Source organism: Drosophila tropicalis, unplaced genomic scaffold (genome assembly GCF_018151085.1).
Source record: "Drosophila tropicalis isolate 14030-0801.00 unplaced genomic scaffold, ASM1815108v1 contig_413, whole genome shotgun sequence".
Lineage (NCBI taxonomy): Eukaryota > Metazoa > Arthropoda > Insecta > Diptera > Drosophilidae > Drosophila > Drosophila tropicalis.
Genome location: NW_027172877.1, coordinates 1,561,730 through 1,575,366, shown reverse-complemented (window position 1 = coordinate 1,575,366; position 13,637 = coordinate 1,561,730).

Genomic DNA, 13,637 nt, shown 5'->3' with positions numbered 1-13,637 from the left:
CTGGCTTCTGGCATATCCAAAAACATTCTCCTGGACTTAATTAATGCAAATGGCAGCCAAAGTAACGGCCATTCGTTGATTTTAATTTAGATTAGAGACTTAAGTATCATGTAAATGGAAATGAGAAAATTTTTGTTACTTCAATGTAAGCAAATGCAAAAAGATATGATTTCCATAGAGATGGAAAAAAGAAGATGATATACGAGAAATGTCACCAAACTGATTAAAATTGTATTCCACAGTAAATAACAGAATTAAGAATACATTCGAAAGCAATTTGTCTACAAAGTAAGGGAGTTTCAAGCGTGAAAAAGCATTGGAAGCAAGCAAGTATACAGAAGGAAAATTATGCCCCCATTCGCAGCGCTTTTTATCCTACATAAAATGATATATTAGTGATGTTATGCCATAAATATGTTTGATCCCAAATGGAGTTCGGGCAGTCTCCCAATAAGTCAGTATTTCGAATAATAAGTAGTAAGTCTTTGAAGTGATCGATCAGTCCGAACTGATTTATCCGAATAAATCCTCGAAAACTGAGCTATTGAATAATCTTATTTTTTAGTTTCGTCGGTGCAAGACGCAATTTTCTCCTTGGTCCTTAGCTTTAATTTGTGTACAATATGAGTTTCTACAATAAATGATTTCAATAATACTTGTCCTATTAACCCATCACTAGAACCTATAGAATCACGAATGCATCTCAATGTCAAAATTATCTTTAGGCCTTGGGTTCAATTAAGCAATTAAATTCTGTGTCAGCAAATGAAAACCATGGACAAAGTTATCGCATAAGGGAGTTTGTGTGAGTGTGTCTGTGTGTGTGTGTGTTGTAGTTGTTACCTGTCATTATCACATGTTATTCGAAATTAATAAATGTCAAATGCATTCATTGAACACTCAGACACGAGCGAGAAAGCCGAGAACTTTGAGTTCATTTCGAATGCAAGCTGACATTTTAATTAACTAATCAGAGAGCACAAAATGCATGAAATCGTCCTTCATAAATTGAATTTTGTATATTTTTGGTAATCGCATTCAGCTTGCACTTTGGCCAAGATAGGGTTAGGGCAATAGAGGACAGGACTGGACGAGCTATTTGCTAGAGGCATTTAGTTAGCTTTTTTAAGAGTGGGGTGAAATTGGATACCCTGGTTGTAGACCGTAAATCAGTTGGCATTATTTGTCCCACACACACACATACACATAGAGACACCTACACATTGGGAAAAGATAACGAATATTAATTTTGCACCTGGTCCAGAAAGGTAAGCAAGAATATCAAATGAAAAGTGCCATGAGCAAAGTTATGACAAGCCATGAAGTGGGGTAAATGAAAGAAGGGGCGCTTAGGGTCCGTGTGGAAGTTAGTTGCTTGGACATACTTAGTCCTTTTGCAGTGATAAATTTAAAATGAAAGCTTGCAAGCTTAAATTGGATTTGAATAGGTGGTAATTTAATGAATTTAATTGATTGCAAAATGCTTACATATATATTGGAAATTTCAAATTTAGCAGCAAAGTCAATCATTAAAAAATTATAGCTTTTAACCTAAAACTTTTAAGATATATTTATTTTAAGATTAGTTTTTTTTTTCTGCTAGCCTTTCAACTGAGCTAATTTATGTTGTGTTTCTTTTCAAAATAAAATAGACACCAACTAAATTTATTATTTCGAATTTGACACGGAACCGGAGGAAAAATTTTCCTTCTCGTTGTACACACAAAACTAAAACTCTCCTGTTTTCGTCCTTGTCAAAGTTTGAACACAGATGAGTTTTGAAAAGGAGTAATTTCGTCTAACTCCTGCAAGCAATTCGATAAAATTTTATATAGCCTACTTATCAGGGTACTTGCATCTTACTATATTTTGATGTTTTGTAGTGACAAAATTTGCATTGCATGGTTATTTTTTGTGTTAGAAAAGATTCTATGAATAAGTCATAGTTATGCCATCGAAAGTCAAACAAATTTCAAATGAGTTAATGAATCAAAAAATGTCAAAGATGCTGCCAAAATTAACATATTCTTTTGGCTGGTGTATGAAAAGGAAAGGGAAGGGAATACATGTTTTAAAAAATCTGGTTATTTCAATTCGTTTAAAGCAATTGTCACATTTATTGTTTTATAAATATTTTCCGTGATTTTGTTATTGTTTTTTTATTTGCAATGCTAAAATAAAGATATTGTATCAAAAAAAAACATTGCCAATGCTAAAAGCATTTTTTGATGATAAGCACCACATTTCGGGCACCTGCCAGATCTGCAAAATAACTTTTTGAAATATAAATGTAGATATGTATATAAAAAAGCAACTTGTATTAAAAGTATTACCCATTTGTTGACGTTGGGTTTTTTCTTTGTTTTGTTTATATTTTCGTAGTTATTTCTTATTCTTTTTTTTATATTGCAATAATAATAAAAGGAAGAAGCCGAACAAAGCGGGAAATGCTTTCAACTGTAATGATAAATGAACGCAAACTCTGAACATAAATCAACACGTGGAACAAGGGGTGAGTACTGGGAGGACTACTGCACCTCTGATGTGCTGTCGCTGATGGGTTAAGCCCAACTTCAGTGGCAAACTAACTACAAACGGTAACATCATCTCCTGACTCCTTTAGCCCCACAGTGCACGCCCATGGCCACCATGCCACCACCATCACTGGTTGGATGATTTAAACGCTGCTGCCACTGCGAGACTCCAAAGTGTGTTGTGGGAAATATGCATAAAAGCATAAAGAGAAAGAGAGATGAGACAGATAGTGGGACAAAATGAAAGAAAGAAAGAGAGAGACAGAGAGAGAAGGAAAAAATATATTGCACGCACACAATATTTTTAATTTTTCACATTTTTTTTTAAGCCCGCACAATAAATAAATGAAAAATAAGGAAACAAACAAAAAACAAACCCAATGTATAGCGCACAGCAAAAGGTGCCCAAGCCTCTGCTCCATTCTGTTTCCACAATGCATACCTATGGAGCGCGAAGACCACCCGGAGGCAGCGGCACCCACATGTGAGCATCACCCCCACATACACACCTACGCACACACAAACACATTTATACATACCTATATCCATATGCATTCACATTCACAGTCGCATCCGATGTTGCCGTTTGCCAGTTGAAACAATTTCTTATTTTTTTTTCTACTTTCTGCTCTACACTATTTACCCAAGGGATACCAAATCTCTGAGGTATAATGGAACTCAAGTGACTTTTGATTTCGAACTTACATTATTTTGGATTAATTGTGTACCTTTGGCGCAGATAGATCGTAGGAACTAAAATATTGTATTATTATTTATAAGTAATGTAAAAACTATTTGTATTAAACTAAACTAAAGTCAGATGCAGTCTTTTGATTTAAAGATAAATTGCGATCGATTAGTGGTGCACCATTTCTTGTAGTTGTTTATTTAAAAGTTCTTTTTTATCGTAAATTGTGATAATATAGGTATTTATCAAAGTTCACACATTTTAGTAGGTATCAAAGTTTACTTTTTATCGACAGATATCGGCAATAAAGTGGAGTTAATAAAGGCTCCCATAAACCAATGCAAAGATATACCTCAAATTTAAATAGTTTCCTTTTTGAAATGAATTTTAAAAATATTATTCCAATATTTATTTGACAAACCGTAGTGAAAGTAAGTAACAAATTCTCAGTAGATCCCTATTCAAATACTATTTTTACTACGACTTAAATTTAAGTATTACATTAAGAGGTATTAACTTGGTCGTTTCTTTCTTTTGAGCTATCAAAATTTCTGTTGTTTCTGAAATTGCATTGTGAATAATGTAGTGTTAATTCTCGAGAGTGCCATGTTCCCTGTTTTATGGGTTTAATGCTTTTGTTTATTGGTCTGCTGTTGCGTTCAGGCCAAGACATGTGGGGATCAACCCTGGATATAGATATATGTATGTATGTTATTGGGGCGTAGGCATAGCAGGGGTTGACCTACAGGCAGCAAGGGTCATAAGACGAAAAGCCAAACAATTAAATCACTAAAACTATACTAAATATATTTCGATGCCTTCAACTTAGTCTTAAATTGCAAGATAAATAGTCTAAAGGACTGACGCCTCTGGCCTGCCACAAGGGTGTGTAAAGTAAGGGATGTCTATGGTGATAAAGAGGAAAAAGGAAAAGCAAAGGGCGAACTACTGCTGCTGTTGACATGCGATAAGAAAACTGCGCACCGTTTTGACCCCAGACAGTTGACACGGTTAACAAATTAAATTTCGTATTCTCTTGTCCAGTTCGCCAAACATTTCACTGACTGAGAGCTAATACATATGCATATACATACATTCTATATTATTAATTGTTCAATAAGGAAAGCAAAGCAAATGCCATAAATATCCTTTTAATATGACAGACTAATGTCCAATCGTCACGAGAATTGGAAATATTTTTAGAGAATTTATGTCGGTTGACAAAACATTTCAATAATCGATTCTTTATCGCCTTTCAACACGACAGACAGAAATATAAATAAATTAAAAAAAATAAAGACAAAAACACAAAAAAAAAAAAAAAAAACAGATAGCTTAATTATTAATCAATAACTATAATGATGATTGACAATATGAATTGCAGACGCATACACGAATATGAACGAGGTGTATTTAATAAATATTTGTCTCTGAATTCATGTCGTTGGAAGCAAGGTACATATATATATAAAATAATAAATGAATATCTTATCATATTGCATTTTAAATTGTTTTTAAATCTTTGTAATGTGAGAAAAATCTGTTAAATCAAATATGAAAGACTAATTTAACATACAGAGAAAGAATTCAAGAAATAAATAAGAGAGAGAGAGAGAGATAAAGGATGAAAGAAATCAAATTAGTTGGTTTGGGTTTCAAAGGGACTAAAAATTAAGTTTTAGGTTACATACTTTTACATTATTTACTTTTTTAAATGAAGAATAAACTTACAAATCTAGTCATAGTTGCCCAAGTTTTTCAAGCTTATTGATGTGTGTATAAAGTTGTATTTAGTTTTAAGTTTTATGTACATACTTTCCTGATGACTATAATAGATAGTCTTTTCTGTTTAGGTATAGACAAGACAAGAAATGGATGGCAAAGAGTCAATTACTACTTAAATGCCCCTCGCTTACCATTTGTATTTAATATTGCTTAATGCAGGACAAAAAAAAATCCATAATAAATCAATTTCTAATTTGCTTTTGATAGTCAAAAAGTTAAATTGGTCAATTGTTCAATTTAATTCAATTGACAAAAACTTTTCCAATGAATTCTAGTAACTTAATTAAAGATTTTTTGATCTATGTATGTGTGTATGACCAAATTATAGGTACATATATCCGACTCCAATACCCAATAACATATAAATATTTCGGCCCCTAAAAATCATAACGTAAACAATTGTCCCCCTCAAAACCAAAGCGTATGAACGCTAATCCATAAAAATTAACATAAACAATCGAACACTTGAAATAATAATTGTCCCCCTAACAACCAAAGGCGTGAGAACGCTAACTCAGCATTTAAAGTCGGACCAATCAAATCGTCGAAGTATCAACCACGCCACCAAAGGGCTCCCAAATTTAGCTATAAATATAACCATAAGACATTTTTGTAATCAGTTCTAAGTTTCCTTTCAAATAATAAAGTACGTTACTTAACTCACGAAAAATATCTTTTTTTTCCTTATCGAGAAAATCGAATATTTAATTGGCGCAGTCGGTAGGATTGGAAAAAAAAAAAAGTTATTCTATCCGTGTTACATATAGAATCGTTATCCGTGTGTTACATAGAACTGGTGAATAACTATTGTAGTGAACTGTTATTCTATCCGTGCGACGTGTAGAACTGTTATCTGTGCGTTACATAGAATTAGTGAATAATCACTACAAAATAAATTTCCGATCCGACATCAAGAATTTACGGGTAGTGCTCAAAAGTCTACAACAGTGAAAAATACTTTCTGCCAACTGTGCGCGGAAGTATCAACTGTGCGTTGCAACCAAAGAAAAAATATTTACGCCAACTGTGCGCGAAAATATTAACTGTGTGTTACAACTATTAAATCCAATTGAGGAACAAAAACCGCCAACTTGTGTGCGAACAAAAAACCAAAATCCAGAAAATAAAACATAACCAAAACCCAGAAAATTAACAAAACAAAACACCACAAAAAAACCCAGAAGATCAACAAAACAACCATCACTAAAACACAGAAAAAAAAAAAACCAAAACAAACCATCACTAAAATCCAGAAAAATCAAAAAATTTAAAAGATATACAATGGCTGTAGAACTCACAGAAGCCCACCTCAACCAAGCACTGTCTTCATTAAGACAAGTGGCAAATTACGATGGAGCTCCAGAAAATCTGACGTCGTTTATAAGGAGGATCGATTTTATTATGCACCTATATCCAACCCACGATATAAGGCAGCATAACATACTGTTCAGTGCTATCGAGATGCAGCTTACCGGAGAAGCACAACGACTCTCACAAATCGGACAATCTAACACCTGGCCGGAACTAAGGACACTCCTTATCAACGAATTAAAAACGCAGACCCCCTGTGAGGAACTTTTGCGACGCCTCTACAACACCAGCTACACAGGAAATCTTCGTAAGTTCGTCACCGAATTAGAAGATAAGTCTTACATTATAACAAACAAATTAAGTCTAGAAAACGACGCGAATAACACCGCGCTCTATACAAACGCGTTAAATAACACCATCAAAGACGTAATAAATAAAAAATTACCCGATAGACTATTCATGACATTAGCTAGATACGATATAACCACAATCAGTAAATTGAAACAAGTAGCTCAAAGAGAAGGGTTATACGAAAATAGTATAACGGAAATAAGAAAGTCAAATCAAAGCCAAAATCAGAATCAAAAAAGTGGAAAAACTTTTGTACCCAATAGTACAATTCCGTCTCAAACAAAGCAATCAGATACAATACCAAACCAAAAACTATTCCAAGAATTTCAACAGAAACTAAATATTGACAGGGCTCAAAATCCAATGAATAATCAACAGCAAAACAACTATTCAAAGAATAATGTAGCAAACCAGCCTACAAAAAGGCAAAGAGAAAGTAATAGTGGAATTAGCAAAATGGATACATCCGAAAATTTTCATCAGAATGCCTCGGATCAATCGGAAGAAGAGATAAAGACAAGTCCTTCATCAGAATAATAATGAACAATAAACCTTTGAGATGTGTAGTCGATTCAGGCTCTTCAATCAATATAATGTCCGAAAACTTTTTTAATTTCAAAACCTATTTAGGAGATTCCAAAATTCACATGATTGAAGGAGCAGTAGAACTAAAAGAAATTATTTTCCTTGCACCCAGCAAACTTTGTCCGACAGAACAAAAATTTTATATCCATAAATTTTCAAATAAATACGACATGTTGATAGGCAGAACCTTCCTAAAAGCCTGCAAAGCACAAATAAATTATGAAGAAGAATACGCAAAATTAGGAAACTATACATTTTACTTTAGAGATGTTGAAGAAATAGAAGAAGAACAAAACATAGAAGTTTTGGACCCACCCACAGAAAGAGACCCGGAAACAAATTTTGCGATTGAAAACGAAATAATAGAAAGCAATGAGTATAGACTCGACCATTTAAACAACGAAGAAACTCAAAAATTAAAAAAGGTCTTGTACGAATTCAGTGACATTCAGTATCGCGAAGGTGAAAATTTGACTTTCACGAGTACAATAAAGCACTCTATTCATACAAAACATGAGGACCCAATCTATAAACGACCATACAAATATCCCCAAACATTTGATATGGAAGTCAACAAACAAATAAATGAAATGATTGAACAGGGTATCATTCGAAAATCGAACTCCCCCTACTGTTCACCCATTTGGATCGTCCCAAAAAAAGGAGATGCTTCCAAGAAACAAAAATTCAGATTAGTCATTGACTATCGAAATCTAAATGAAGTCACAATAGACGACAAATTTCCAATTCCAGTCATGGACGAAATTCTCGACAAACTAGGAAAATGCCAATACTTTACCACCATTGATTTAGCTAAGGGATTTCATCAAATTCAAATGGATCCTGAATCTATTGCAAAAACAGCTTTCTCAACTAAACATGGCCATTACGAATACACACGTATGCCATTTGGTCTTAAAAATGCCCCAGCAACATTCCAAAGATGCATGAATAATCTTTTGGAAGACCTTATTTATAAGGATTGCCTTGTTTATCTGGATGACATCATTGTGTACTCCACTTCATTGGAGGAACACATACTATCACTCAGAAAGGTATTTAACAAACTAAGAGAAGCAAATCTTAAACTCCAACTTGACAAATGCGAATTTATGAAAAAGGAAACTGCATTCCTTGGTCATATAATAACAACAGAAGGTATAAAACCTAACCCAGACAAAGTCAAAGCAATTCAAAATTTTCCGATACCCAAAACTCCAAAAGAAATTAAATCATTCTTAGGATTATGCGGATTCTTCAGGAAATTTATACCCAACTTTGCACATATTGCAAAACCATTAACTCTAGGATTAAAGAAAGGAGCTGAAATAAATATAAACGACCCAAATTATATTTCATCCTTTGAGAAATTAAAATATCTCCTTATGAATGATCCTATACTTGCATATCCCGATTTCAAAAAACCATTTTTCTTAACCACAGATGCCAGCAACATAGCTTTAGGTGCGTTCCTTTCACAGGACCATAGACCTATTTCCTATGGTAGTAGAACACTTAACGAACACGAACTTAATTATTCAACCATAGAAAAGGAATTACTATCTATTGTATGGGCAACTAAATATTTTAGGCCATACCTTTTCGGTAGAAAGTTCGAGATTCTAAGCGACCATAAGCCTTTAGTATGGCTCAACAATATAAAAGAACCAAATATGAAACTTCAAAGATGGAAAGTAAGACTAAATGAGTTTGATTACAAAATTAAATATTTACCTGGCAAAGAAAATCATGTAGCAGATGCCCTTTCCAGAGTTAAAATAGATGAAAACTTTTTAGGATCAACAGAAAGCACAGCAGCTACAATACATAGTGCTCACGAGGATAATGAAAACTACATTCCAATAGTAGAAAGACCCATTAATTATTATAACAGACAAATAGAATTCATTAGAGGTTCAGAAGACAAAACAGAAACAACAACTTACTTTTACAAAACAAACATAAAAATAACATACAAAGAAATGACCAATGCTTACGCAAGGGATATAATCATAAGATATCTCTGCAGTAAGAACACTGTACTATATTTTCATAATGAACAAGATTTTCCCATATTCCAACAAGCTTTTATCGAAATAATACAACCAAACGCAAATACAAAAACCTCGAAATCTAGCATTAAGTTAGAGGACCTTCAAACGTTTGCACAATTTAAAGAAATAATCCTAAAACAACATAAAGAATTATTACATCCAGGAATTGAAAAAACGATTAATTTGTTTAAAGAAAAATATTATTTTCCCGATTTCCAAAACCTAATTCAAAACATTATTAATGAATGCTCAGTATGCAATATCGCAAAGACAGAAAATAGAAATACAAAACTAACTTTTGAAATAACACCAGAACTTTTTAATATCAGAGAAAAATACGTCATGGACTTTTACATGATCGACAATTTACAATTCCTCTCATGCATTGACATTTACTCGAAATTTGCAACACTTGTAGAAGTAAAGTCTAGAGATTGGTTAGAAGCCAAGAGAGCAATTATGAAAGTATTCACTGAAATGGGCAAACCGATAGAAATAAAATCAGACAAAGATTCAGCATTTCTGTGTATAGCACTAAAAAATTGGCTACAAGAAGAAAATGTAAAGTTAGAAATCACATCAAGTAAAAACGGCATCTCAGATGTAGAAAGATTCCATAAAACAATAAATGAAAAACTCAGACTTATTAATAGTGAAAATGACATCGAAGATAAATTACTCAAATTTGAAAAAATTCTCTACGTATACAACCATAAGACGAGACATAAAACAACTAACCGAACACCAGCGGACATTTTTATCTATGCAGGATCCCCCGACTATAATACCCAAACAAGAAAAATACATCAAATAAACAATTTAAACGAAGATAGACACGACTTCGAAATCGACACTAGATTTAAACAAGCACCACTAGTAAAGTCAAAAACGACAAACCCATTCAAAAAGACAGGAGAAATAAATCAGTTAGACGAGAAACATTTTGAAGAAAGAAATAGAGGACAAAAAGTTACACACTACAAATCAAAATTCAAGAAGAAAAAGAAAGTTAATAAAAGCAAATACGACAATTAATTAATTACAGGTCAACAACTCAAGATGACTTTTTATTACATCATGCTATTCTTAACATTAAAATCAACATGCAGTCAATCCATTGACATAAACCCAGTAAAAGCACCAAAAGGTTACTTAATATTTAAAACAGGAACCATGGACTTACCGACAAACTTTGAATATCATTATTTAAAAGTGAACTTAACTCTAATAGACATTACATATAATAATTTAATGCAACAAGCACAAGAATTTAAAAACATAATCCATATTCAATACTTAACAGAAAAACTAAGTAGGGAAATTAATGGAATACACATTGTAAAACGTAACAAACGAGGACTAATTAACGGAATTGGTTCAATATACAAATATCTTTTTGGTACTCTTGATCAGGAAGATAAAGATGAATTAGAAGAAAAAATAAATAATCTTGAAAGCAATAGCGTACAAGCAAACGAACTAAATTACGTAATAGACACTGTTAATAAAGGTTTAGAAGTAATAAACAGCCTCAGGGAAGAAAAAGAAAAAGAAGTAAGATTAGAAGTTCTAATCTTTAATTTTGAGCATTTCACAGAATACATTGAAGACATAGAAATGGGCATGCAGCTCACTAGATTAGGAATTTTCAACCCAAAACTTTTAAAACATAATCACTTAAGTCATGTTAATTCGGAAAAACTATTGAATACAAAAACTTCCACCTGGCTTAAACCAAGTTCAAACGAGATATTTATCATTTCAAACATTCCTCAAGAAGTAATAAAAACCCCTATCTTTGAGATACTTCCTTATCCAGACGAGAATAAAAATATTTTGACAGAAAATTCATACGATAAATACTATTTTAATAACAACACTTTGTTCAATAAAAACACAAAACAAATAGAAACTAACGAATGTATAATAGGCATTTTAAATCAAATCCCAACCACTTGTAAATACACTAAGACATATAAGAATTTTCAAACTAATTACATTGAACCAAACATAATTGTAACATGGAATCTACCAAAAAACTAAACTTAATCAAAATTGCGTAAACAACGAATTAATAATAGAAGGCAATAACATAATAAAAATTTACGATTGTGCCTTACAACTAAACGAAATATCAATAATAAATTCATTACTTGACTATAGCCAAAGCATTTATGTAACAAACAATATCACCAGGCTAGAACCTATTTCCTTTATCCAAACAAAAGAGATAATTAACGAACATACGAAATATTATACTGCATTTCAAACTATTACATTAACCACTTTTATACTTACTATAATAAGTTTGATTACATACTTAATCTATAAGTTTAAAGCAATGCCACAAAAATTAATTATTAAGCATTTCCGATCAAATAACAATCGTGGTCCCACAGACATAATCGAAACCCCAATTGTTGAAAAAATCGAGTCCCAAATTATAAACAAAATTGACACTCCAATATTTACAGCTGAGAAAAATCCCTCGCTATATCCCAATGTATCCGCCTGAGGACAGGCTATTTTCTTTAGGATGGGGGAGTCATATATCCGACTCCAATACCCAATAACATATAAATATTTCGGCCCCTAAAAATCATAACGTAAACAATTGTCCCCCCTCAAAACCAAAGCGTATGAACGCTAATCCATAAAAATTAACATAAACAATCGAACACTTGAAATAATAATTGTCCCCCTAACAACCAAAGGCGTGAGAACGCTAACTCAGCATTTAAAGTCGGACCAATCAAATCGTCGAAGTATCAACCACGCCACCAAAGGGCTCCCAAATTTAGCTATAAATATAACCATAAGACATTTTTGTAATCAGTTCTAAGTTTCCTTTCAAATAATAAAGTACGTTACTTAACTCACGAAAAATATCTTTTTTTTCCTTATCGAGAAAATCGAATATTTAATTATATATACATTTTATGTATTGGTATATAAATATATAGTATGCTTGTAAACAATTTTCCAAGCTTTATTATTTAATTTTAAAGTTTCTTTTTATGCCATAATAAAGCCAGAAAGGGTGAAATTTTTGAAATCACACATGCACACACACACACACACAACATATGAGCCCGAATCAACAATTTTAATAATTTCGTTTTATGAAAATTGCGTTTGGGTTAAATGATTCGAGAAGAATGTGTAAGGGTAGACAAAAACTCATAGCATTTAATGTTTGAACCTGGCGTAGCTCACTCACCTCCCTTTTTCTCATCTCCTCACACAGCAGTTAAAGGCCAACTCACACACTCACACACACACACACATAGAGGCAAAAACACATTGAGTAGGAAAATTTTTAGCAATGGAAAATTTACTAGGCAGTGGCCTCTGAACTTTTCAATCATTTTGAAAGGATTCGTAACAGAAAATCTAATCAGCAAAAGTCTCAGCTGCAAATCTCTCTTAAATGAGCCACTAATTGCAAAACTGTAAGATAATACCAGTAGTCGACCCTCGCTCCCCTTACCCTTATTTATCCAACAACTAATCAGCAGGCATTCTTGGGGGGTTGGTGAATGCGATAAGAGAGAAAGAGAGTGGCAAAAACAAAAAAAAAAAAAAACCCTCTCTAGCAATTATCGCAAAGATGGGAGAAAAAAAGGAAAGAGTTTTCCTTTTTGTTGTTCAAGTTTTTGGTCTAACTTTTGCTTTCTGTTTTCTCTGTTTGTGAAGCACGTTTATCTGGTTGTGATTCTGATTCTGCTTGTGTCTTAGTCGATTTATACTTACTTACTTTCGTCTATGTTAACTTTTTTTGCCTCTCAACTAATGTCTATCAGAGATACTTATCAAGGCGAAAAGTTTTATTTTGTAAGCAATGTTGTTAATCTAAGGGCAGGAGGGCTTTTAAAAAGTTACTCAGCTATAGAGTTGGGATTTAGGGAGAGAATCATATTTACATAGTTCTAATTAAGAGGAGTTTTCAAAGAAAACTTTCTGTTGGGGTGTGTATTTATAATGCTGATAACTTCAAGTCAAGTGGATTTCCTGTACATACATACATTCTTCTTGATGAGGCCAACCACACATTTGGCTTAATCAGCAAGTGTAAAGATGTTTATGGAGGAGTTGGAAATTAATTATCATCATCATAATCGTAATTTGGTGAGAAAAAGCAAATTATTATGTGTACCCAGTCGTTATATGTATCTGAATTGTTTTAGGTATCTACATATATAGAATGTTAAGATAATGCCATCTGAAATGGGATTTAAGACTATGTGAAATTTTGCCTAGTTTCCAGTTCATTGTCGCATACTTCCTTTTCAAAAGGACTTTAACTTTTCTCACATAACAACTAATGAT